Source organism: Leguminivora glycinivorella, chromosome 8 (genome assembly GCF_023078275.1).
Source record: "Leguminivora glycinivorella isolate SPB_JAAS2020 chromosome 8, LegGlyc_1.1, whole genome shotgun sequence".
NCBI lineage: Eukaryota > Metazoa > Arthropoda > Insecta > Lepidoptera > Tortricidae > Leguminivora > Leguminivora glycinivorella.
In genome coordinates this window covers 658,074-684,449 of record NC_062978.1, presented here as the reverse complement: position 1 = coordinate 684,449, position 26,376 = coordinate 658,074, and the positions used below count along the sequence as shown (strand labels likewise).

Sequence of the window (26,376 nt, the reverse complement as noted above, 5' to 3'; positions counted from 1 at the left end):
CGGTGGCCTAGATGGCGTTACACCTTTGGGGAACGCTCGGCTAGATGGCGCTAATATTAATATTTGACATTTTAACACAAGCTAACAATATGGGTCAAATTGTCAAAACGGAGGTTCAAAAGTTTTAAGCTTGTGTCCAGAGATGGCAGTCTATGCACTGTGATTACGCATTTTACTTTGACAGTGTCTCTATAATACTCGATCCTCTTTGTTATATTATACGTACTGTTGCATAGGTATTTCCATAAATTTTTATCAAGTTGAAATACTTTTTTACCTCACTCCTGAAACTGAAAGTTTATGATTTTGTTTATACATATAACAAAATTAAGACAATTATTCAAAACCACAGGTCCCAGCTAATCACCGTAATGTCCATCCACTTTTCGTTCACAGTTGACACAATTTAATCAGAGGCCGTGCACGGGCGACCACCCCTATCTCTTTACAGTCAATCGATACAAAACTTTAGTACGAAAGGGAATTTTTTAACCCTTAAATGCATGGTGATGTATATATGCATCATATATTTGATGGCCCGTGGTTCGATATGTAGCTATCCAAAATCACATTTATTGCTTAATTATTATTCATTATTTATTATTATTTAATAAACAATTAAATAAATTAAATAATATAATGATTTACTATTTATTATTTAAGGATTAAGATGAAATGGCGGAAAAGTGTGAAAAAACAGGACGATGGCGATTTTTAGTATGTGATTTAGGCTGATTTTTTCGGAGTTGGTAATTAGTTTATGTTTAAACATTTTATCATAGAGGTTCCACAAATAGTGTAACTTTTTAATAGTAGTAATTTTTTTTAAACAAACCTTACCAATTACGATATATTTATATAAATAAGATTTGGCCTATTTAACTTCTAACACTGATTTAGTATAAAAATCGATCTTAAATATTTTTTTTATTATTTTTCCCAGAGTCAGAAAACCATTGTCTATCACATATATTAATATCTCGTTAAAAGAAAAATTCATGCATTTAAGGGTTAATTAGTTAGGTTTTATTTTCGTTTTAAGCGTTTTTCGCTTGGTACGAATTAATAATTTACATGGCGTGATTTGCGTTGCGTTGGAGTAAACTTTAAAGATTACCAGCGCGATTTCTTTATAGGTTTATGTACAGAGTTTAGGCACAAGTCGAGGCTGAAAGCAATATAATGTAAGCGAATGTCATCGACTTTGAGAGATGAGAAACGAAGAGGCTTCGCTTTTGTCGTCTGTCGGGAGTGCCGGGAAGTAGAGCGGGGTGTCCAAGTGTTATTAATGGATAACTTCACTTTTAAATCTATACTTATCGTATATTTTGTACGAATTCAGGAACCCCGCCAAACATAACATTTCATAGCTACACACAAACTGAGGCGTTTCCCAAACGGGGTAAGCAGAGCACATAAAACCTCTCTAGCTTCTGTCACATAATATAATAGGGAACTTGACTGTAGGTATATAAATTAAAATATTTTATACCATGCACGAAATAAATCATCACGTAAATATAAGAAAGACATAGATAAAAGTTATTTTTAAATCCGATATCTATTTAATAACTTAGATAGAAAAATATATAAAGTAACTGAGTTGACCGTGACGTCACTCAATTCGATTTCATTTAAAATCCATATTAGTACGTCGTTCAAATTCGTTTTGGCAGTTCTTAAAAGGAAGCTGATTTGACTAGGAGGCAAGTAGCCTATTATTATAAAATTACAAGTAGGTACAGTCGACCAAAAATGTGGTTTACCACCCTACGGGTGAGGTTCGTTTAAACGTCATGAGACAACAAGGTCGATTTCCGCTTGCAATAATATTATGTCAGTGACAATTGCTCTGTCTATATATGATCTTTACGTCATGCCATGTGTCAAGTCAACCTTAGCGATCGTTAGAGCTCACAGAAACTTTTGTAAAAACTGGTAGACCACTTTCTTGGCCGACTGTACCACTTTCTGTGCCACGCTTAGCAAAGAGTTTCTATCATTTATTTATTTGCATTTATCATGACGGTTACCTAATAAGACAGTGTAGCAAATCTTAACTTTATTTTTGCAATATATTTGCAATACATTTCAAATAAATTTCAATGAATTAACATGAATACCTACATTTTAACTTAAGTTCTTATGAATAAATAAGTATTATTGCAATTCGGCGTCTCAGTTCTTATATTCACAATTAGAATACATGAGTTTACAAAGTGGCGCTTTATTTTAAGAATTTTGAGTAAAGCCCTATATGACTCGTGTAAAGAGCTAAATACTTGCCGGCTTCGGAATCATCGGATTCCATTAAACGGACTCCCAACGGCCGTCCGTTTAAAATGAATCCCAAGCCTGCAATGAGCTACTTCTCGTCCTCGACAATAATGTAATATTTACGATTAGGCAGTGTCTTCTTAAATAATTTGGATCCGTGGAAATCTTCAGAGCATTTGAATAAGAAGGTAATTTTCCTTCCCTTTTACTTCGTAATAAAGCTATTAGTGAACGAGGCGGGTTCTAAATTGAATTGTACCTACGGTGCGTTAGGGTAAGTTTCAAACGGGGGTAAAACAAATAAGTATCTTTCTTTCATCCCGAGTAATTTAGTCCTCTCAATATAAAATAGAAGAAATAAATCCGTTCTTTCAATGTCTGCTGACTTAAACGTATGTATACCTACCATACTGTGGTCAAGTATCTTGATTTATTTAAGCGATTACAATAAATATGACGAAAGTGTGTCACTGTCATCTATTGGGCATATGTGTCTTGAGATCTCTGGTACTTTTACCGATTGCGATGAGCAGAGATTCGATCATGCAATGAAGCATCACATTTTTAGATATTATTAGTTTTATTACTAAACGCTGCGCATAGTGGTCCCACACTGGCTGGTACAAGTATTATATAACACTGTGTGTGACAAGGACAACGTAATGTCAAGCCTTCGCGCTGTCCCTGTCACACAATGTTATACATATAACATTTATAACAGCCAGTGTGGGACCATCACCAGTGCGTTTTCACATTATCCGATCCGATATCGGATGTCGGACCGATATCCCATACATTACAGGCGCCATCTTGGATTTTTTCCATTGAAATCCTTCCGACATCCGATATCCGAATGGTCGACATTCAAAAATCGGCTCCCTGGGTACGTAGCGGAATGGCACAAACGCTCACGAAACGAAACGCTCGTAGAAAACTCTTTCTGACATTATAACATAATACAATACAATAATAATACATATCTATCTCTATCGCTCTTGCGTATTGGCGCGACAGAGCCAGACTACCTTTCGCAATCAAATCAAAATAATTTATTCAGCAAATAGGCCACAGGGGCACTTTTACACGTCACATGTACACATATTTAGAAAATATTTAAAATTGAGTTGAAATTACAATTGATACTATTATATACTAATTCTAAGTTCTAACTAAAGTTAACTCTATACAATTAATTAGAGATGTAGAAGGTCTCTAAATGTCGAATTACAACCAAGAACTACACTAAATATAAAGTACAAATACAAAAAAAAAGTCTTAAAATTACTTTAGAGGTGCAAATGACTCTAAATGTCACAACTAAAGATAAAATGTATATCTACTTAATCTAATTCTCCTTAGAGATGTATATGGTCTCCATGAGTCAAAATCATATATTTAAAATATTCACTAAAAGAAAGGAAACAAACGACAACCGAACAAAGTATCCTAATTTAATAAAAATTAGAATTAAATTAGAAAAACAATTAGAAAGCGGCGTTTTGTTTTCGTTTCGTGTCGCAGAAATGCCATTCGGCTACGGCACTTGGAGTCAGTCAGCTGACGCCAAATCGGTCTGGAATGGCATCTGCAGCTTGCAATGCAATGCAGCATACCACAGCGCATAGCTCGTACCATTGTGTCCTGGGTGGCTAGCCGAATGGCACAATCGCTCACGAAACGCTCACGAAACGAAGCGCTAGTAGATATCTATCTCTATCGCGCTTGCGTATTGGCGCGACAGAGCCAGCGGCGTATCGCTTTCGTTTGGCGTCGGAGAAATGCCATTCGGCTACGGGGCCTGCGCGACTTAGTACGCGGTATGCCAAATAAAATAAATAGGTAAGCGGCCAAGTACGAGTCCAATTTGCACGTAGTTTTCCGTAATTATATTAACTGTTAATAAGTCACGGCTGTTATATGTATAAGAGCCAAATTTCAATATTAATTTAATTCAACAGAGTGTATTTTGTTGTTGGGTCACTTCAGCTACCAGATCTCCTTGCTAACTACGTGAAAGGTTTTAGAAGGCCTTTCCTCATTTCAAATGAATGACGATTGCATTAATTTACTTTAATAGTCGGATGTTTTTCAGAATATAACCTTTTGATCGATAGGGATGCGATCCATTGGAGTAAAAAATATTTAAAATGCCTGGTTTGCTCAGCCTCTGTATGTTTTATTCCAAATCATGTAAGATTTGTTTGAAGACCGTAGCACGGGATCTGGTAGCTGCCCCCAGGGCACTAAGTAAAGGGCAGTGCATTTCTGATTCCTATTCACAAAATACACCCTGTATAACGTAACGTAGGTAGGTACAAATACACGCTTCTAATAAAAATTGTAGCCTTGTTACCGTAGGAAATAAATCTAGCCAGACCAACCAATTTAGAGACAAAAGCCGTAACAACGTGATCAGTAATAAAAACTAAATATGTACCTACTGTGCTACGTAAGTACCTACGTAGATCCACACTACATAATATTGTTACCGCGACAGTGTGTCTGTATGTCTGTTCTCTTTGTCTCTCCACGCTTAAACCACTCAACGGATTCAGTTGCTATTTGGCATATTGATATAGTTTGAATCGGTCCCCAGGGACGAATCGGACACGACAATTTTTATGACGAAAGACATCCCTAATTAGTAAAAAGTGAGGAGGAATCAGAAATGATTTTTTTATTAATTACTTAGCATAATTATGATCAAAGTGATTTTTTGCCACGATATACTATCTCCAGGCCTTACATCATCTTCCTTGCGTTATCCCGGTATTTGCCACAGCTCATGGGAGCCTTTGGTCCGCTTTGATAACTAATCCCAAAATTTGGCGTAGGCACTAGTTTAACGAAAGCGACTGCCATCTGGCCTTTCAACCCGAAGGGTAACTAGGCCTTATTGGAATTAGTCCGGCTTCCTCACGATGTTTTCCTTCACCCAAAAGCGACTGGCAAACATCAAATGACATTTCGCACATAAGTTCCGAAAACTCATTGGTACGAGCCGGAGTTCGAACCCGCGACCTCCGGATCGGAAGTCGCACGCTCTTACCGCTAGGCCACCATCTCCAGGCCTTACCTTTACCTACTTAAACATATTCCAGGCAGAGTCGCGGGTATAAGCTAGTAGTATTAGAATACATACACTGTATATAAAAGTAGGCAGGCGCGTGTAGCGTGTACGGCCGTCGTAAAATACGTGAGTGAGGTTTGCGATGTTGACCGTCACGCTGACGCCTGTTTCCAGGCTCATTCATAATTCAGCGCTCAGCAGTAAGGACGGACACTCGCAAATTACTCTGCCTTAATTCATTAAGGCACCAGAGCCTCTTACAATGAGTTTTTAAAGTTTTAGAATACGTTATTCTATAAAGAAAATATCAGAATTCTATGTATCACAGCAAAGAGGATCACGTATTTTAGAGAGTTACTGTAAAAGTAAAATATGTAATCACAGTGCATAGACTGCCATCTCTTGACACAAGCTTAAAACTTTTAAACCTCTGTTTTGACAATTTGGCCCATATTCTTGCTTGGTATGAGTAAAAATGTCAAATATTAATATTAGCGACATCTAGCCGAGCGTCCCCCAAGGTGTAATGCCGTCTAGGCCATCGTACCTTTTTCTTTGATGTGCTCTAGCGTCTATAAAAATAAGAATATCAAAAAAATCAAAACGGTCCGACACTGATGAAAATAATAATAATATGTGTTGAAAAAATCATTGCTCTGTCTTTAAACACCAGGGAGGAAACAGTCGAGAGCGTTTGTGTGGAGAATTGACCGGTCCTGTATCGTCTTAATAGGGCAGAAGAATTTCGGAAATTAGTCAAATTTGAATTCCGTCAAATTGTCAAATAAAGTCTAAACTATGGTGGTAAATATAAATGCCCCCTGCCCTATTAAGGGTCACTTGCACCAACGAAAATGGAGGGTTAACTCGGGTTAACCCTCGGGGGTTAACCCACCATTTTATATGGAATTTGACAGATGACAGCCCACTAACCTTTTTTTTTTTGTTTAGGGGGGGAAAATGCGTTCCGCATACCACTAGGGTGCGAGGGGGGACCCTAGTGGTTATGTGGGACTCCCGTATTGGCTAATGAGGCCACGGTATACCCACTAAAAACCCCCCACATGCCACCTCGCCGCTTTGTTGGCGGGGTTACCGGAACACTTGCGCTCACAACGGCGACCCCGCCGGCGGCAGCCGCCCACGTGCAGCTTCTCCGCGGATGCCCAAAGGCCCTCCACAGTGAGTGCGCCGGATGACAGGGCGCACCTTCCTCCTCGGCCGCTTATAGGTACAGTGACGGACCCCCTCGAGTCCGCCACAAAGAAGCCATGGGCGCCAGAATGTTCCGGCGCCCAGCGGTGGAAATGGTCTTTGGTTCCACCACTAACCAAGTCGGCCGCAAAGGATAGGGAGAACGGCGCACCGTAATACCGGCACTCCTCTTCCCTTGCGGCCCCACCAATGCCGCTACAGCGGAGCGGCCCCGCCAAGGTCGCAGGGGGTAGGGAGAGTGGCGCACCGTTATACCATCACGCCTCTCCCCCTGCGATCCCACCTCGGCTACCGTGGGAGGGCACAGAGCGGCATCCCATACTGCCGGATCTTCCACTGCAGTCCTCCCAGACGCGTCTTAAGTGGGCTTTACAAGCCCACTTAGAGCGACCACCTCGGGCCAGCCAGGTCCCCAAACCGGCCGGCCCTGGGTACCTCTTAGCTTCACCGTGGGTGACCAGTCCACGGTTACTAAGCCCCCCCACCACGGCAAGGTGGGCACCCTAGGGGGGGAGCCCACTAACCCTGAGTTAAGTAGTTGGTGCAAGTGGGCCTAAGGGTTAAGCTGGATAGCTGATACTTTTTTTTTTTTTTTTATACTACGTCGGTGGCAAACAAGTATACGGCCCGCCTGATGTAAAGCGGTCACCGTAACCTATGGACGCCTGCAACTCAAACAGTGTCACATGCGCGTTGCCACCCCATTAGAAACTGGTACATTCCCTTTTGCTGTGTTAAGTACACAGGAGGACTTGATAGTAACGTACCTATTTTATACGTCAAAATCTCATAGAAGAATCCCAGAGCGATGTGATTGCATGTATTAATTACTCAGGCACTTCGCGTGTTTCAAATGAGCTCTGAGTGCAGACTGGACGACCATTCGGCTTTTGATATTAAAGCTGTAATGGGATGGGCTAACCCACACCGCAGAGTGTGGCTGCGGCTTTAGCTCGCAGGTCGTTCATTTCCTTTTCATAGAAATCTCTGCGCTCGGGGCTTATTCGACCTGCATTCACTGTCAAAGTCGCATCATTTTAAAACCAACAGTGGATAGAATTTAATCAAGGTGTTTGATGAATGCCTGTTTCACCAATTTGACAATAAATTTGTCGCCCGAAAATGGCACTTCGCCGTACATTGCCTGTTCAACGACGAAATGTTGACAATGAGATGAGTAATCATTAATCAATGTTATTTATGGATCCGGGCACAGAATTGTCAATGTCAGGTGTCAATGTAACGATGGTGAAATATACCACAAAACGTATTGAATAAAGAAATATTGTAACAAAATATTTATGGGCGGTGGCACTTACCATCAGGCGACCTTTTTGGTAATTTAAATTTCCTCCTACTATCTTATAATAGTATTTTATGCAACTGGCGTTTAAGTAATGTCAAAAAAGACGAGTGGCGTGGGTAACAATTTTAGGCGAAGCCGAAAATTGTTATTAAGACATCACGAGTATTTTTTGACTCAGTTAAACACCGTTGCATACAATACTTTTTCTACGACCATGCACTTAGTTTTTTATAGTTTTCTTAAATAACTTTCGTTAAATTCACACTGTTTCCTGTATTTTGACGCAAAGGTTTGCACTGTCAGCTCAACTGCCCAAAGCCTTCCCGCGCACGCGCGCAATATCGTTATAACAATGTGTTGCCATGGTTACAGAGCCAAACAATGCGTTTCCAGTTTTTTCGATACTGCGCGCATGCGCGGAAAGCCGGCGGACGCTGGCTTTGGGGAATAGACTTTTATGTAGGGTTTTAAAGATCTATGCACGACCCTGTAAATGACGAATAACAGCTCGGGAGTAGAAAAACAAATATACCCTATACTCTATAGATACGGTTTATGGCAGTTTATAAGTAGTTTAACAATCACACTTGTGACCTAACTGTGGATTGCAAATGTCTAATTTTGACAGATAGTTGTACCTATTCGACGGGTTGCGATTTTACCCACATCAACAGAGAATGATAGTGTTGGCGAGTCGAGTAGCTCGTGTGCTCGTTAGCACAATGTGGCTGCCCCGCAACCGAGCCTTGCTCGATGATTAGGTTACCGTCCATTAATGATAGCCTTTAACTCACTAAGGTTCGGCTGTGACCATGCGGTGCAACGGTCCTGGGTTCGAATACTGACTTGTGGCAATAGCCTCACAATAGTGAGGCAATAAAAAATGTTGTATTTAGAGGAAACAGTACGATTGGCATTTTCTTTCTTTCTACAGAAAGGAATGCCAAATTGTGTCACTGTTAATATTGTCTTCGGTTACCGCGATGGTTACTCATGAAATAAAACTATGGAAACGGATTAGCTTTACTAACAGTGTGTGATCCTGCCTTAAAAATCTAAATTATTTATGGTCATGATGCTCATGATTCATTAATATTTCTTGTATGTGGGTAGCTTTTGCACAATGTAATTTTTCCTCAGTCACTCGTTGACCACGAATGCTGTAAAGTGTTCGAAACGTCGGGATGAATTGCAAATTCATTATACGCGACATAATCCGTTTCCATAGTTTTATTTCATGTATCACTGTTGTTTATACAGCGTGTGGATTCCATACGGGCGAATAATGTATCCAGTTATAGTATCTAATCATACGAATCATATAGGATAATCAAAAGTGTTGTTAATTAAGAGTAATTATTTTTTTAAATCTGACCAAGCAGCAATGTACGCCGTCCATATTAACTTGACTGACATAAACGTCATGTCGTAATGACGTTTAGGTAGGTACGCTAATTGATGTGGACGTAATACATTGCGTGCTGAATTATTATGTATGAAAAAAAAAATCTCATCTATTCAATGAAAAAACCATGTAGTTAGGCTCCTCAGGTCCAATACTAATCGTTATTGAAATATTCGCCCGTATGGAATACACACGGTCCACGCTGTATATAAAACTGCACACAAAGGGTTAAGGAAGTGCTCTACGGAGATTAATCGTTTGCCTATTTTTGTGACAACATACTGTAGAAGTGTTGCGTATAAAGGGATTCTGAGTTCTCCGTAGTACACGTGGCACTAGAACTACTAGGAGCATCATCTACAGGGTGTAACATTAATGCTGGTGATCCGCATAACCGGTATCGAATAGCGGTTACGAATACCACTTCCTTTTTTTAAAATAAACACCATGAAAATTAAAGGTACTATAGAAGGTAATGTATAAGCCGTAGGATTTATCTTCGGCAATTATGTTACATAGTGTATATTAATATCTATACAAACAAACATTGTAGATTTCCAAGGAGCCGACACGACCCCTCGATTACAATACTCGTACTATCTATAGTGCATAGACAACAAAACATACTATACAATACAAATTCACTTTATTGTACAACCCCAGAAATGTACAAAGGAAACACACATTAGGTACAATACCTGATTAACCCCTGGAACGCCGCCGTTGTCAAAAATTTGTTACTGAATTAATAACCTTCAATGTGTTAATTACAGTTTAAATTGTCTGGGACAGATCTGGAATTAAGCGTTTGAGGGGTTAAACATTATTAGTTTTTGAACCTCAATGTCGTCTACATCCAAAAATCAACCTGAGCTGTGGAGCCACCTGAACGAAAATAAAAAAACATCCTGACAAAAATCCTCTACATCCATTCTCATTGGTTCTCGTCACGGCACACATAACCGTGAAGAAATACCGCACATTCATCGGAAGGGTATAGAATACAAGCGCCGCTCTGAAGCGGCAGTCCAGTCTGCTTTGTTAGAACTGTACTATTTATTTTTATTGTGATGCACTTTCGTTCAAGTGCCACTAGGGATACTTTTAGGTTATTTTTGCACGTTTACCGTTCTCCTGTCTTTAGTCACTATTGGTCTTATACCTACGAGTTTAGAAAAAAAAATATGAAAACAAAAATGGCAGATAGACCCAATAGTCTGAAACTGACCTGAGAATCACTAATAATGGCTTAGCGGTAAGAGCGTTCAACTTTCAATTGTAATATGGCGAATTAGCCACTTTCCGTGTTTAGCGGTCCTAACAAAATGGTTTAGTGCGACATAACGCACATTGCTTGGTCAGCGACAACCACACATGTATGAGGTGAACATGGGTTCGAACCCCGGCTCCCAAACTACTGAGTTTTTCGGAACTTATGTGCGAAATGTCGTTTTTTTGCAAGTCGCTTCTTGGTGAAGCAAAACGTCGTGAGGTAACCGGAATAATACCAATAAGGCCTAGTTACCCTTCGGGTTGGAAGTTCAGGAGGCAGTCGTCATTATCTTAAACAAAACTAGTGCATCCGCCAAATCTTGGGATTCGTTAACAAGCCGTGGCGAATGCCGGTATAACTCAACGAGGATGATCTGCCTGAAAATGAGCTAAGTTGACATGTTCTTTGTGTAATAATTCTTTTACTATATGTATGAATGTAAGTCAATTATAATAATACATTCAGAGCCAGCGCGGATCACACGCTACGTTTATATCCGATAACGATGTTTTCTCACAAAGAGAGATCTGCCTGGTGATAAGATAAGCAGCAGATAAGTACCAAAGCTGAAATAAATTACAAATAAGTGAAAGAAAATTGGAGCACTGAAGGCCTTAAGTTACCTATTTACCTACTTATCATTTATATCAGTTTATTAACCCCCGACTTGTATCTGCTTGTTTTTCTGTCTGTCTGTGTGTGTCTGTCTGGGGCATCGCAGCTATCGAACCGATGTAGATTTCGTTTCTTTTTGTTTGAAATCTGAATTAGTCGGGAGTGTTCTTAGCCATGTTCGATGAAAATCGGTCCACTATGCCGGAAGGTTTTTTTTTCAAAATTCAAAATTTTTAATCCTTTTTATAAACGTTCACTAAAGTTATCAAGCCGATAAAGTTCGTTTGTCCCTTTCCTACATGTTGGTGTGATAGAAAAGGGACAAACGAACTTTATTGGCTTAATAACTCAAGTGTAATGCTTATGAAAAATTCTGACATTATTTATAAGTAGATGCTGTAGATGATAGAAGATATATGCTAAATTTCACAGATATATTCTGTCAAACAAGTCTGTCAGTAAATAAGAACTAAGAAAACTATAGGCATCCTTTTCTCTAGCACCCTACAGAAAAGGATGCCTATAGTTTTCGTTGTTCTTATTAACTGACAGACTTGGTTGACAGAGTATAGCGCATATTTATGTACAGTCAAGTGCAAAAATATGTATCGAAAAAATCGTCTTATTAAATACTACGCTCTTATTACACCGGACTAAGATGCTATAGGACATATTTTTGAGGGATGTATATCTAGATTCCTAAAGTTTTTTCTTCTATTTTTGTTTCGCCTAAACCTTTTTGGTATAATGATCAGTTGGCCTAATGATAATATGACCTAATCGTGGTTGCCCTATTCAGTTTTGGATGAAATTTTTATGTCCTAAAATTTTGTGTTCTAATGTTAATTGGCATACTCATTAGTTGTACTAATATAGTTTGCCATAATAATTCATTGTCATAATCCTTTTTCTCCCTAACGCATTGTATGACCTAATAATTATTACTCCTGTAGCGATTTAAACTAATATTATGTGTACTAATATTTTTGCTCCTACTATAATTTTGTAGAAGTATTAGATGTCCTACTTGTTAGTGCTACTAGTACTATCGATTTGGCCTGATGTACACATTTGTAGCAACAAGTCAATTTTGTGGTTGTCATGTCACAGTTCTAACCTAACCTTACCCACTTTTCTTGCAACAAGTCGTTTCTTTAATGGCCACAGTTCTAACCCAACCTAACCCAATTTTGTGCCAGCAAGTCGATTTTGTGGTTGTCGCAGTTCTAACCTAACCTAACCCACTTTCCTTGCAACAAGTCGTTTTTTTAATAGTCACAGTTCTAACCTAACCTAACCCAATTTTGTGCCAACAAGTTGATTTTGTGGTTGTCGCAGTTCTAACCTAACCTAAAACACTTTTCTTGCAACAAGTTGTTTATGTCATGGTCACAGTTTTAATCTAACCTAACCCACTTTTGTGGCAACAAACACACAACAATAACAAGTAGTATACTGGTTATTTTCGGGCAGGCAACAAATCAAATTCAGCAAACAAATTTAGATTAACTACTGAGTTGTTTTGCCACATATTATTAAGTATGACATGTTTAACGTAGAACAATTAATATGTGGCCAATCCTTTATTAATTTTATTATGCTCATTATATATTAGGCTAATACATATGAGGCGAAAGTAGTTATGGAATAATAGTATAGATCAAAAGTTTTTATGATCATAAATCTTATTGCAAATAAAATAAGGCCTTTTAAGTAATATAGTAACAGTAAATAGGACACATAAAGATTAGGCCATCCATTACACTATGCCAAGTACGATGTTATGCTAATTGATTATTAGGTTACATGCCCATTAGGCCAAAACGGTTAGGCCAAGTGATAATAGAACAAACGTTCTTAGGAATGTAGAGGGACACCCATTTTTGAGTAAGATGTGTACACCCATATTTTTACACTTGACTGTACGCGCGTATTGTTATCTAATTAGTGGTCACGTTTGTATCCAGTGCTATAGGACTATAGGATATACATAATTATACGAATAAGGGAGTAATTAGGTATGTCCTAAAATAACATAAGAATATCTTCAATAAACATTAATTTATTTTGTGTAAACACGTGTTCAAGTTAATAATTATCTTCGTCAAGATACGAGTACATTCGAAAATGTGGAACAAAGGAGGCGTATAACTTGACGTGATTCCGACAAATTGCTTCTGATATTACCTGATTCCACAATCAAATATGTACTCTGTTTACGTACGAGGCTCGGCAAATGGCGAATATGATACTGTTGTAATTTCCTAATTATAATTATACTAGCTTTTGCCCGCGACTTCACTTGCGTTAAATCCGAAAATTGCAGAATGCTTCATAAAAAAATTCCACCCTCCATTTTAGGGAATTGGGGGGTTAGAAAGAGACAAAAAGTAGCCTATGTCACTCTCCATCCCTCCAACTATCTCCACTTAAAAAATCACGTCAATTCGTCGCTCCGTCTTGTCGTGAGAGACGGACAACAAACAGACACACACATTTTCATATTAGCATGGATTAACTGTGCCGGCAAGCTTCCATGTCGCGATGTAACTTACTCTCGTTTGAAAGTTTTGCCCCTCGTTGCACAATAAATAATTAATAAATATATAGGACATTCTTACACAGACTGAGTCCCTCGGTAAGCTCAAGAAGGCTTGTATTGTGGTACTCGGACAACGATATATATAATATACAAATACTTATATACATGGAAAACGTCCATGACTCAGGAACAAATATCTGTGCTCATCATACAAATAAAGCCCCTTATCGGGATTTGAACCCAGGACCGCGGCTCAGCAGGCAGGGTCACTACCGACTGAGCCAACCGGTCGTCAATGACAATGTCGCACTATTTTTACTATCTTCTATTTTTTTTTGCAAGCTGTAAAATATAGATGTAAAACTTTTGAGAGATATTTTCAAATATTTAATCAATATATGGTTGTACTTACCTACTCACGTTATTATATCGTGACTGTTTCGAGTCATTTAGGAGACCCGTCCTCGGGCGTGAGTGCTCGCGGCGGCTAGACAGTCGTATTGATGTAGGACCGATATCCCATATATTTCAGCCGCCACTTTGATGTTTGCCTTTGAAATCCTTCCTACATTCGATATCGGATCGGATCGGAAGGATTGTGTTTAGGAAGGATCCGATATGAAAACGCACTTGTTTGCTATGAACTTAACTCCGATTTAATCCGAAAACCGAAGGACCTTTAGAAATCTCACGGGCAGTGTATACATTTTGAAACGTGTTTACTTGGTAGATAGAGGGAACAGGGATGGATTGGCTTCCTCATGCCGGTCACAAGTACGTAGCCGAATGGCACAAACGCTCACGAAACGAAACGCTCGTAGTATATCTATCTCTATCGCTCTTGCTATTGGCGCGACAGAGCCAGACTACCTTTCGCGGCGTTTAGTTTTCGTTTCGCGTCGCAGTAATGACATTTGGCTGCGGCACCTGCTCCCACGGGACCTCGTGGCTTAGACGGCTTACGGCTAAGTCTTATCGGAATTAAAAATGCACTAGACGGAAAGCGAAAAGGAAGCTTACTCAGGGTTCGTTCGTTTGATAAATAACAATTTGGAGATATACATACATTTGTTTAAGAGATTGTGATGTGATGTTTAAAAAAGGTTTTGGATTCGTTGTATTAAATAACTGTCCAAATCCAACTTTAAATCATATTATATTTTTTTAGAGGCAGCAAACAAGTAGACGATCCGCCTGATGGGAATCAGTTTTCGCCACCCATGAACATAAGCAACATCAGGAAAGGCCGCTTATGCGCTTCCGTCCCTTGAGAATCCTACCATTCCTGCTTTTTGAATAATATAAAGGTACATATAATTAACGAACATTTTATCTGAATTGCTTCATTGAATAGAATAGAATAGAAAAGTTTTATTCGTAAACACACACAGACAATAAACAATATTTATGAATGACATAGGAGAATAAAGTGCCACGAAACTGACTATTTATTTCCTACCCAAATTGTTTTCATTCCTTTAATGGATTCCATGACTTTTTCCGGGGTCAAAACCATCGCTATACCAATGTCTACATCAAACTGATCATGTTTCAGTGCTAATACTTTTAGCAATTAATGGGTTGCAGTGGCAGGTTGCTAGCCCATCGTCCACATCATAATTAATACACCACAGTCGACTTCTACGACTCCCATGGGAGGAAAGTGGGAGGGTGAAATTCCTAACCGATGACTAAATTCAACGGGGCCGGGAAGCGGTAATTTCGTTTAGCACAGCAGCCGGAAACTTGACGCTTTCCGGCCGCGCGGAGGGCAGAAAAATAGTTGTCTGTTTCAGCATTTTGCCTGTCTCAACAGGGATGGGGATGATTCCAACATAAAAGTTGTTCATGTTGACCTTAGTACGGTGCTGCTCCTAATTGTACCTATATTCATCCAGCAAATTAATGCTCCTGATTATAGTGTCTCTGTCTATTCTATAGCCTGTATCTGGGCATTCTCAGAAATTGGGACCAAAAATCAGTGACAGTTGTTAACAAAAATGAACTCGATGTCAGTTTTGTGACGACAATTTGCCTAAAAACATTTTTTTTTCATGTTCTAAATGTAGATTATTGCTTATAGTTTATAATACAAAAGAAATATTGTTATTGAAATATCATGCTTAATTGTCGTCACAAAACTGACATCGAGTTAATTTTTGTTAACAACTTTCACTAATTTGGGGTCACAATTTTTGGAAATGGCCATCTTAAGGTTTTTTTTATAGTTTCAATAATCTACTCTCAAATGGCTCCTTAGTCTAGTCGAGGGTAAACGAAAGCATTACACGACCAAAAATGAAGGTCAAAGCCAGGTCGCTCAGTGCCTGATCCGCTCGGTTTTCTATTTGGTTGCTTAACCCACAAATGTAACTACCCAAAACATACAAATTATTTGTTAACGTTTATTTTAAAACCACAGAGTGTATAAAATGTGAGTGTGTTTAATAAAACGTCCCGCTTTGTCGGTTACCATTAAGGCACAGAATATATAAAAGTACAAGTACAGAAGGCTCACTCTCAACAACCTGTCAACGGACTGCATGCGACATTGAGTTCTATTGTGCAGCGTGAAGGTTGTCAAACTTTATGGGCCGCGAACTCGCGGCCGTCGAAATGTACGGAAAAAACGCGCAGTGAGCCGCCCCTGATTAAGGTGAGATTTACTTGTATCTTTATATGAATAAATTGACAAAGCCGCTTTATAGCAATCGACAAAGTGGGATGTTTGGCCGTGCACACTCACAAATAAACACGATCCTGTATCTAATGTACGGAATATACCTAGAATACAAAATGAAACAAAACAAGACAAAATCTGTTGCAAAATATGAAATCTTGGCCAAGTTATCTGAATTGAGACGAGTTTGTGTTGTGTTCCGTTTTTCGTTGCAAAGTTGAGATGTATGCTTATTGGCTACGCCGCCATAATGCGATGTAAATCAAACGGTCTTTTAGGAGCCCCTTCCGCGGGTTTTCGACGTTTTGAAATACATCACTCGATAGCACACAAATCAAGGAGACGAACCTTCATTGTATCGAGAAAGTAAACGGTGCCTGAAAATTTAAGAGGAATTCCCTTCCGGGAACGCTCCGTTGAGGAATGAGCTCCCTGTCCATTAAGTGTCCATGTTTTTACTATTATATATTCAGTGGTTTTCCCGAATATATATATATCTATAGTATCGAGTATGGAGTTCTTCAAAAAAGGAGTGGACAGAATTTTAAAGGGTCGGCATTGGTTAGTTACTTGAACCAAGAATAGGGAAATAGACTGCAAATACTGCAGTCACTGGCAATAAAATCGTTGACTGCACAAATATATCTATCACGGTCTTATGGCTCTACTCGTAGGACTAAGATTAGCCGGCGTAGCCGAATGGCAATCGTCGACGCCAGACGCCGACAGAAATGCAGTCGTGCCAATACGCAAGAGCGATAGAGATAGATAGCTACGAAACGGACATTATCGTGAGCGTTTGTGCATTTGGCTTCGTACACTGATATTTTTAACCCCCTAACGCAAAAACGACGGGGTGTTAAAAATTTGATGTGTCTGTCTGTCTGTATGCCTGTGTGTGTGTCTGTGGCATTGTAGCTCCCGAACGGATGAACCGATTTGGATTTCGTTTTTTTTAGGGTTCCGTACCTCAAAGAGGAGAAACGGAACCCTTATAGGATCACTCGTGTGTCTGTCTGTCCCTCTGTTACAGCCGATTTCTCCGAAACTACTGGACCGATTTACTTGAAATTTGGTACACATATGTAAACCTGTGGCCCAAAGACGGACATGTAATTTAATTAAATGAAATTTAATCATAGGGGTCACTTTTGGGGGGTAAACTTGAAAATTAAAAATCAAAGTTATTAAAACTATATTATGTTATATATCAAATGAAAGAGAATTTTATGACCATTTGAAATATATTTTTTTTTAATTTTTAATTTTGGTACTTTAGAAGTAATTTAAGAAAATAGACAAAAAATGACCATTCCCCCCCCCCTTATCTCCGAAACTACTTAGCGTAAAATTTTCAAAAAAATACACGAGATAGCCCTCTACCTGTAGATTACAGGAAAACCTATTAGAAATCTACAGTCAAGCGTAAGTCGGACTTACGAGAAAAAAACTCAAATTAAGATTTTCACTCACTGACGCTGCAAGCAGTTACTAAACGTCTTAAAATTTTGTAAGCGTGATGGACAGGTAGAAAGAAATTCATTTCTGTCTTTTTCTTTTTAGAAATTGTTCAATTTTTTTTTTCATTTGCCAAAATGACTTAAGTTCCTACTAAAAAGGAGGCGCTTAAGACCGTTTGTAAGTGGACTGAGCAAAATTTTGTTCAAATCGGTCCAAAAAAAGGTCTCTGTTGACGAAAACATAGAATTTGTGGCAACGACAGCCCAAATCTGAAGTCCATTTTGCTCTATCTCTTATCGTTTCAGAGATATATACGTAAAGTCTTGAAAGTGCGAAAAGTTAACTTTGCCATCACAGTCGTTCAGGCGCTCATGAGTTCTTTGTATGGAAAAGTCGAAAACCGACTCGCACTTGACCAATGTTCATAGAACGTGTTGTGGTTTTTTACGCGGGTCCGCGACTGACGACGTTCGAATGTTTTGTTCGGAAATGTTTGAGGGTGGTTTCTTTGAAACGTCCCCGGTGGCGGGTGGTTCGACGGGCGAAGGTCACACGCCGCACGCGACGGTCTGTATTCGTTTTGTACAATAGCAACGGACGGCGGGTGGCGTCTTGATATGGAAAATGACTGACTTCACTAAAGATAATGATGAACTCATTGAGGTAATACTAGAGAGGACACTGCGAGCAAAACGTTTGCAAGTCCATTGGACTTATGTTTCTGCCTGCACACAAATAAAATGTAAAAATGCCTTCCTGCGCAACAAGATGCTGTTTAAGCCATACGAGAAAATCGAATAAAACTGACGTGTCACATTTCATCGGTTAGTATACACGCTATGTTAATCGATCTTTATTTAAGTAATTATTTCAATGAAGGGACGCGCTCCTCAAACGCGAAGCTATCGCTGCCATTTTGTTGAACGAAATCATAGATTAATCGCATCATAATCGCACAGACTTGACATGTAGGTAATGAAGTATAGTAATTGTGATTATATTCTGTTTGTAATATATAAAAGAGAAATGTTAAATTTATTTCACGTTATACTTATGAATACTACACAGTTCTAACACGAGTTGTAATCGATATTTTCATACAATAATAACCTATGATTTTCTTCAAGGGCAATTAAAGTAGGTATATGAAAAAAATCAATAATGTATTTTTGTTTCACTTAGTAGAACTTAAACATAGCACAATGTATGATAGTGCTAAAATTAAACTGCTTACCCCCTTATTCATAAACGTTCACTAAAGTTATCAAGCCGATAAAGTTCGTTTGTCCCTTTCTATCACACCAATACGCCGAAAAGGGACAAACGAACTTTATCGGCTTGATAACTTTAGTGTGCGTTTATGAATAAGGGGGTTAGTATTTTACAAAAAGTATAAAAAAAGGTCTACACTAAGAGTGTCGCGTCTAGGTGGTCATTGGTCAAGTCTTAGGCCGTTTTCACATTATCCGATCCGATATCGGATGTCGGAAGGATTTCAATAGAAAAAATCCAAGATGGCGCCTGTAATGTATGGGATATCAGTCCGACATCCGATATCGGATCGGATAATGTGAAAACGCACTTACTCTATGACACGGTACCTCCCCACGCATGCGCCGCGCGCTGCCGGCCGGAGCACAGACTTTGTTTGGGGTGTAATTTCTAGTATGTTAGTAACTTAGTACATAGTAGTTGTGTGCCCTGACAGGGTGTCATGGAAGCTATTTGTAAAATTTTAAGATCCTATGTACATGACTTATACAAATAAACATCTTATCTTATCTTATCTAGTAATTCAATGGATGAATTGTACTTCTGTGAACTGTTTTCGATATACTTAATCGAATATATGATGTAAATTTTTCTTTACTACAATGAAAGTGTTTGAGTACCAAGTTAAAAATTTCACTTTCTTTTTGCCGGTTTCATACAAAAATATCGTTTGACTGTCTCTTTTTTTGGGTAATATCAATATTTATATGGAAACGGATTAAGTCGCGTATAATCTTCTTCCTCTAAGAATTACAATGTAAGTATTTTTGCATTCATTTTGATCAGAGCACAACACAACAGTTCAAAAATCAGTCTACCAGAGCTTCTGAGTTCCGTCGCCGACGACGGGTGACCAAGGGTCAGAAAACCCACGCACCCGCGACCGACAGCGTGTGGCACAGCGGCACATGCGGCTCACATCCAAACATTCCAAACGCCGCCGGGCGCGTGTGACGGGCCAGAGAAACCAGGGCCTTAGGGCTAGGTGATTATCGCCGCGCAGAGGACGCGCTGAGGGGGGGGGGGGGGGGGGCGGTGCCTACAGCAGTTGTAGTTGTATGCATACCTAGCTCACGCACACAGACGCGCCCGCTGGCGCCGCCAGGGGCGGCTCACTCCGCTATCCTATCGCCGCGCTACAAGTATATCCTGGCGGCCGCGAGCTGTGGCCGCGAGTTCGCGGCCTACTCAGGGGTGGCGCACATTCTCACGGAATGCACGTTCGCACTTTCTATTGTTACTTTACGTCGCGAGGTTTTTAAGCGATGTCCGCGGGTGGAATGGCTAATAATACTTAATTAAATAGACATATTGAATAAAATAAATACCAAAAGATATTCTTATACAGATCTACTACTGATTAAGTCCCACGGAAAAGTTCAATAAGGCTTGTGATGTTGGAACCTTGAACAAAAATATATAAATACAGCGTATATACCTAGAAAGTACTCAAGACTTGAATATAATAATATAACATTTAATGTGAGTATTAATTCGTTTGGATCCATTGGTAACCCTATCACCGGACGCCGCGCACGTGCGGCTCGTTTCTTTGTAAGAATGTTGTAGGTATTTAAAAAGGCGACATTTCGGAAACATCAAAGCAGTGGGCCTTCTTTACTTGTGCTATTATATATTCTGTGGCGCCGCGCCGGTGTCCACGTGCGCTCTCTGCAGTGTGCGCTGCCGCTGCCACGAAACGTTTACCTACTCCGTGTAATACTGATAAAAGAAAGTATTGACATGAATTCACACGTTTCGGAAATGACTGTAGGTATTTTAAATATTTTAGCACAATATGTTTTTTGCCTCTTATTGCCTATTATACAATATAGGTATACATACCTACTATGGCAACTCTATCACAGCGCAGAATATGCAGAAGCCACATGGTGGTCTGCGACAGAAACTCAATAGACATTTTCAGAGTTTTTAAAATAAGTACCTAAGTAGGTACGTGAAGTAACATGGTAAATTAAAAAAATATCATTAGATACTTATTGCGAAGGTGTAAACAATTTCCTTCGTTTTGCCACATATCAATAATTATTTACCTATCTATATTAAATTCATTAATCCGTATACAACTATACATTACATTTTTACAGTACGGTAATACTCACCCCGTTATTCATAAACGTACACTAAGTTATCAAGCCGATAAAGTTCGGTTGTCCCTTTCCGACGTATTGGTGTGATAGAAAGGGATAAACGAACTTTATCGGCTGGATAACTTTAGTCTACGTTTATGAATAAAGGTGTTAAAATTTATAGCTACGAAATTTTACATAAAACACCTACTTTAAAATAAAATAAAAAATGTTGAATTTGGTTAACATTATAAAAGACCTCACGCAAGCTGTGCTAATCAGTTCGCGAATTCGTCGAGAGATGGCGCTAAACACAATTATGCTCATTAGAGAACCTATACTTCTAGCCTAGCCCAGTCTTTAGACTTATGTGAGTAACGTAAAAGTACCTAATAGTTTTGTAGGTACGGAACCCTCGGTGGGCGAGTCCGACTCGCACTTGTTTTTTGTCTGAAATCTGAGTAAGTCGGGAGTGTTCTTAGCCATGTTTCGTGAAAATCGGTCTACTATGTCACGGTCGGGGGTTTTTTCAAAATTTTAATTTTGTGGTTTGGTTATTGCGGCCTTCTTTTTGTGCAACGATATTTCCGATGACTGTACTATAGGTACATTTCCTGTGACGTTCAATCTGTCGAGTTGAGTCTTCTAAAACCTCAAACACTCATGTTAGCGGCTCGGTGACGGAAACTCCGTAAAGTTTATGAGCGCTATGACGCTTGGCAAATCATTTTTCACGCCCGGGGCATTATATTTGTATTATCCTCGCATTGCTTTGAGAACTTTGTTTTGTTGACTCAGATCGCTTTATTCACGGTTTGGCTTTTTAATGGCCTATTTAAAAGTGTTTTGTGGAATTAATGAAGTGAAAGAGAAAATAAATAATGAAGAATATTTATTATTCAGAACATAATAACTACATTACGAACGTATTAAAATTTACTTACTCCTCTAGCACAGCGACCCAAAGTGTGTCATGGCCTCCAACACAATCGGCCACCACTGGGGCGGCCTCGATCCTCCGCGGTTTCTCTCCAGGGTACATAGCCAAATGGGCCATTTTTTTGCTGTCCACCCCACTTGTTTTTTGATTTGGAAATTTTTATGTTTTTTCCACTCAGAATCGCGAGCTCTTTCAATCCTAATAGGAGAAAAAAAGTGCCCCAAGGTGTTTTCCCCATTCCGTTACCATTTTTTCATACAATTTGTATGGCGGTAACGGGATGGAAGGTTCGAAAAAATGTATGGAAATCTTTGGACATTTTTTTTCTCCTATCAGGATCGAAAGACTTCGCGATTCTGAGTACCTATTAATCGCGTAAAAAATACCCATGTTACAAAAAAAGTGGGGTGGACAACTTTGAAAACAAATGGCCCAAATGCATCGTATCTAAATCTCTCTAAGATTATCGTATTGGAGCGACAGAGCCAGGCTGCGTTTCGGTCGGCGCCTGGCGTCAACGATTGTCTTTCGGCTGGGTTGGCAGTTTTCAACCGGGAGCTCGAGCAGATCCGCCCCCACAGCTGCTTCCCATCGGTATCTTGGCCTACCGACTGGGGGCGAGCTGACTGATATCTCATTCATAATTAATCTTTAAAAAAATATTCGTCAATATATCCTAACCTGAAATAAATGTCATACAAAGAAAAAGTGACCAAGGCCTCCAAGTGTTCAAAGCTGGATTCGAACCAGCGTCCTCCGTTATCGAGACGGATGCCTAAACCACTCGGCCATTCGGACAGGGTTTTAGGCATCCGTCGCGATAACGGAGGACGCTGGTTCGAATCCAGCTTTTAACACTTGGGAGGCCTTGGTCACTTTTTCTTTGTATATGACATTTATTTCAGTTTATAGTTAAAATAGTAGTGTGTCTACTAAAAAATGCAAATTAAATTATTTTCTATGAGGATAAATTAATTTGTTCTAAGAATATCCTAACCTATTGAAAGTGCTCTCATATTGGCGGATACCTCTCAATTATCGATCAAAACATAATACAAAGAATACAAGTTTAGTTGAACTACAGGTAACAAGCAAAATGTCAACACTAGAAACATCTGTGTTTTAAAATTGGAAAGTATTTGTACGGCTAGAAATCGTGCTTCCGATCCGAAAGCCCAGTGAGGCCTCGGCTGGCCATTTTTAAGCGGATGCGACAGCGAAAGCCGGATATCAGGCTTATCCGGCCTGAGATACGAGGGTCACTGGGCTACGTAAATAGCGAAATATTTTTGCTGAAAAGATGTTATTTTTGTAAAATATAGATAAATAGATAGATAGATAGAATACTCTTTATTGGTGCACCTCAGCAAATCACACAGACAGCCCAGTCTCTCTCCTACGCCACAATTTAACCCATATCCCACAGTCGACTTCTACGACACCCACGAGAAGAAGGGGGGTGGTGAAATTCTTAACCCGTCACCACACGGTGTGTATAATGTACCATGATTAATAGCCAGGTTGGACTAAATGATTGGCACAAAGGATTTATAATGGCTTCCAATATAATGGACGTATCGGGTATCGGATAATTTAGCCATCGCTGTCGTTCTAACAATGCCCCGACATTTTGCAGAATCATAATTTAAAAGCAGCCACAGTCACCCGTAGCTGAGTGCAATCTTTCACACACCATGTCGTATTGTATACTTAGTTATTTGTTTCACAAGGGGGCAAAGTTGTTTAATGTTGCTTCTGTGGATAAATTGCAACTTTGTCATTCGGTTTTGAAATATCAAGAAAGACTACTAGACATATTAAACATGTAAAATCGGGTAACTCACGTAAAATTGTCGAAGGTCGCTCGACATGTTTCGCTCCGTAACGAGGGTGTCAGTCTGCGTCGGGATACCATCGGCATCGCGCGTGCTCAATGAAAATGCTTCTCGTTACGGAGCGAAACATGGCGAGCGACCTTCGACAATTTTACGTGAGTTACCCGATTTTACATGTTTAATATAATAGTCTCACGATAGTTTTATTATTAAAGACTACTAGAGTTAGTGTGGTGAAAAAGTTTTCTTCCTAGGGCATTATGTAATTTCTAAAAGTATGATGAAAGAACAAGTATGATGAAAAAAAAATGTTACTTCGGGAGTATATCGAAAACTCGAAGTCGAAATCGATTATCTTCTCTTTACGCCTCATGTTGTATAATGTACTATTTTTAGCTCTATTCGTCTGTTTTAAACTAGTTTGTCACTGTCACGCTACATACCTGGTATGGGAGGCATGTAATATGTATGGGATCGTAAAGAACTCGTAAAAATATAAACCGCATTTTAACACGCACGATGTACCCAGCTTACATGGTAATAACAAAGATTTCATATTTAAGGACAAGACAATTTGTTTTTCGCCTAAAATTCCAGACTACATTCTTGGCTGCTATAATATCGCACAAGGCCGCAAAAATATCTGATACAATCTTATTGACAGAGCCACAAGAGCGTGTCAGATATACAGCTTTCTTTTTGTGTGATATCATTGTCGGGGACTGTGTACAGTCGACCAAAAATGTGGTTTACCATTCTTGAGGTTCGTTTGAACGTCATGAGACAACAAGGTCGATTTCCGTTTGCAATAATATTATGTCAGTGACAATTGTTCTGTCTAAATATGATATTTACGTCATGCCATGTGTCAAGTCAACCTTAGCGATCGTTAGAGCTCACTGAAACTTTTATTAAAACTGGTAGACCACTTTCTTGGCCCACTGTACTCCTGCCGGCCTAGCCGAAATGACGATCGTTGAAGCTAGACGCCAATCGAAACGCAGTCTGACTCTTTCGCGCCAATACGGTCTAGCTACGATAACGGTATTATTGTAAGAATGGCGGTTTGTGGATTCGGCTACGTACCCTATGCTGACTCCATTTTTGATGCCACGTCCTTATGAAATAATATAAAAGTCGCTTGGTAACATTTTACGTGTATGACGCTATTTATTTACTTAACACATGAATATGCATGAAGTGCCTAAGTAAAGCTAGAGTATTAAAATTCTCAAGACTGCACTATTCGGAATGGAGCTGAGCAAATATTGCAAAATAAGCATCTTCCAGCACGTTGCTGTGTAAAGACTGTATTCTAAAATAAATGCCTCGAGCGCTCAGCGCTTTCCCCGGTATGTAAAATATGGATATTTATACAATCTGATTTATTTTTATTGATTTCCGTTAACTTTAAGGGAAGGTTCTTAGGTCGAATAAAATTAATTTCTAGTTTTTATATTAAAAGAAAAAAAATGGAAATATTTACGCTTCAGGCAGGACCGGTGCGGTGAGGTGCATACACTACACCACACATAGATGGCGCCACAAAAAAAAAATGTCTTGTAGCTTTCGATTATAGGTACTTGTACAGGTCAATTCACAAGAGCTGGCACGAATGGAACGAACGAAACTTTGATTGTGTGAGTGACACCTGTATTGGTATACAGTCGTAACTGTCAAGAGCCACCATTTTATTGGTTAATCTGTCACACACATGCATATTTTCATTCAAACATTCGTTCCATTCGTGCCAGCTCTTGTGAATTGACCTGTAGATGGCGTTAAGTGTCACTTTTGACATAGATTGATGGCACGAAAGTGACACTTAATGCCAATCTACAAATAATCGATGGCAACAAGGCGTTTTTTGTGGCGCCATCTATATGTGTTGTAGTGTATGCGCGTTCTTAGCTGGTTGCATTTTAATGTATGGGATGGTATGATCTTCTTATATTTAATCTATGTCAGAACCTACATACTACATACTATACTAATATTGTTTATTTTGACATGTGCCATCAGCTATTTGATGATTTTGTCTTGTTTGTTATTCTTAAGGTTCTCTCACGTATGTTCATTAATTTATTATGTCTGAATACGATTTTTTTTTCTTATTTAACAAAAAGTAACTAAATGGATAGCATTTAGTTTCTGTAAATGATAAGGACGTACCAAACTTAACAGGAATCGAAAAACACGGTGTACAGACGACTCGACATTTAAAAAATAACTTTTTCCATGAATGTAGTATTGAAGCGAATTTCTCATATTTAGCATTTTCCGAGGCAATACCATTCCAGGTTATTTAATATTGTTACAAAATTAGGCGAGTTTTATTTACATTCTGTCTACAAAGTCCCGGGTTGTGTACTTCTGACCTACTTTGCTTTTTATG

The 26,376-nt window shown here is 39.2% G+C and overlaps 1 protein-coding gene and 1 non-coding gene across 2 annotated transcripts in view; one reads left to right on the top strand and one right to left on the bottom strand.

Moving 5' to 3' along the window:
- The window catches only part of LOC125228634 (eye-specific diacylglycerol kinase-like), a 116,085-nt gene that overhangs the window by 67,115 nt on the left and 22,594 nt on the right, over positions 1–26,376 (top strand). The gene's annotated exons all lie outside the window — the stretch shown is intronic.
- Trnas-cga lies at positions 22,873–22,944 on the bottom strand. The gene has a single exon. It is a non-coding gene; the product is annotated as a tRNA-Ser (tRNA).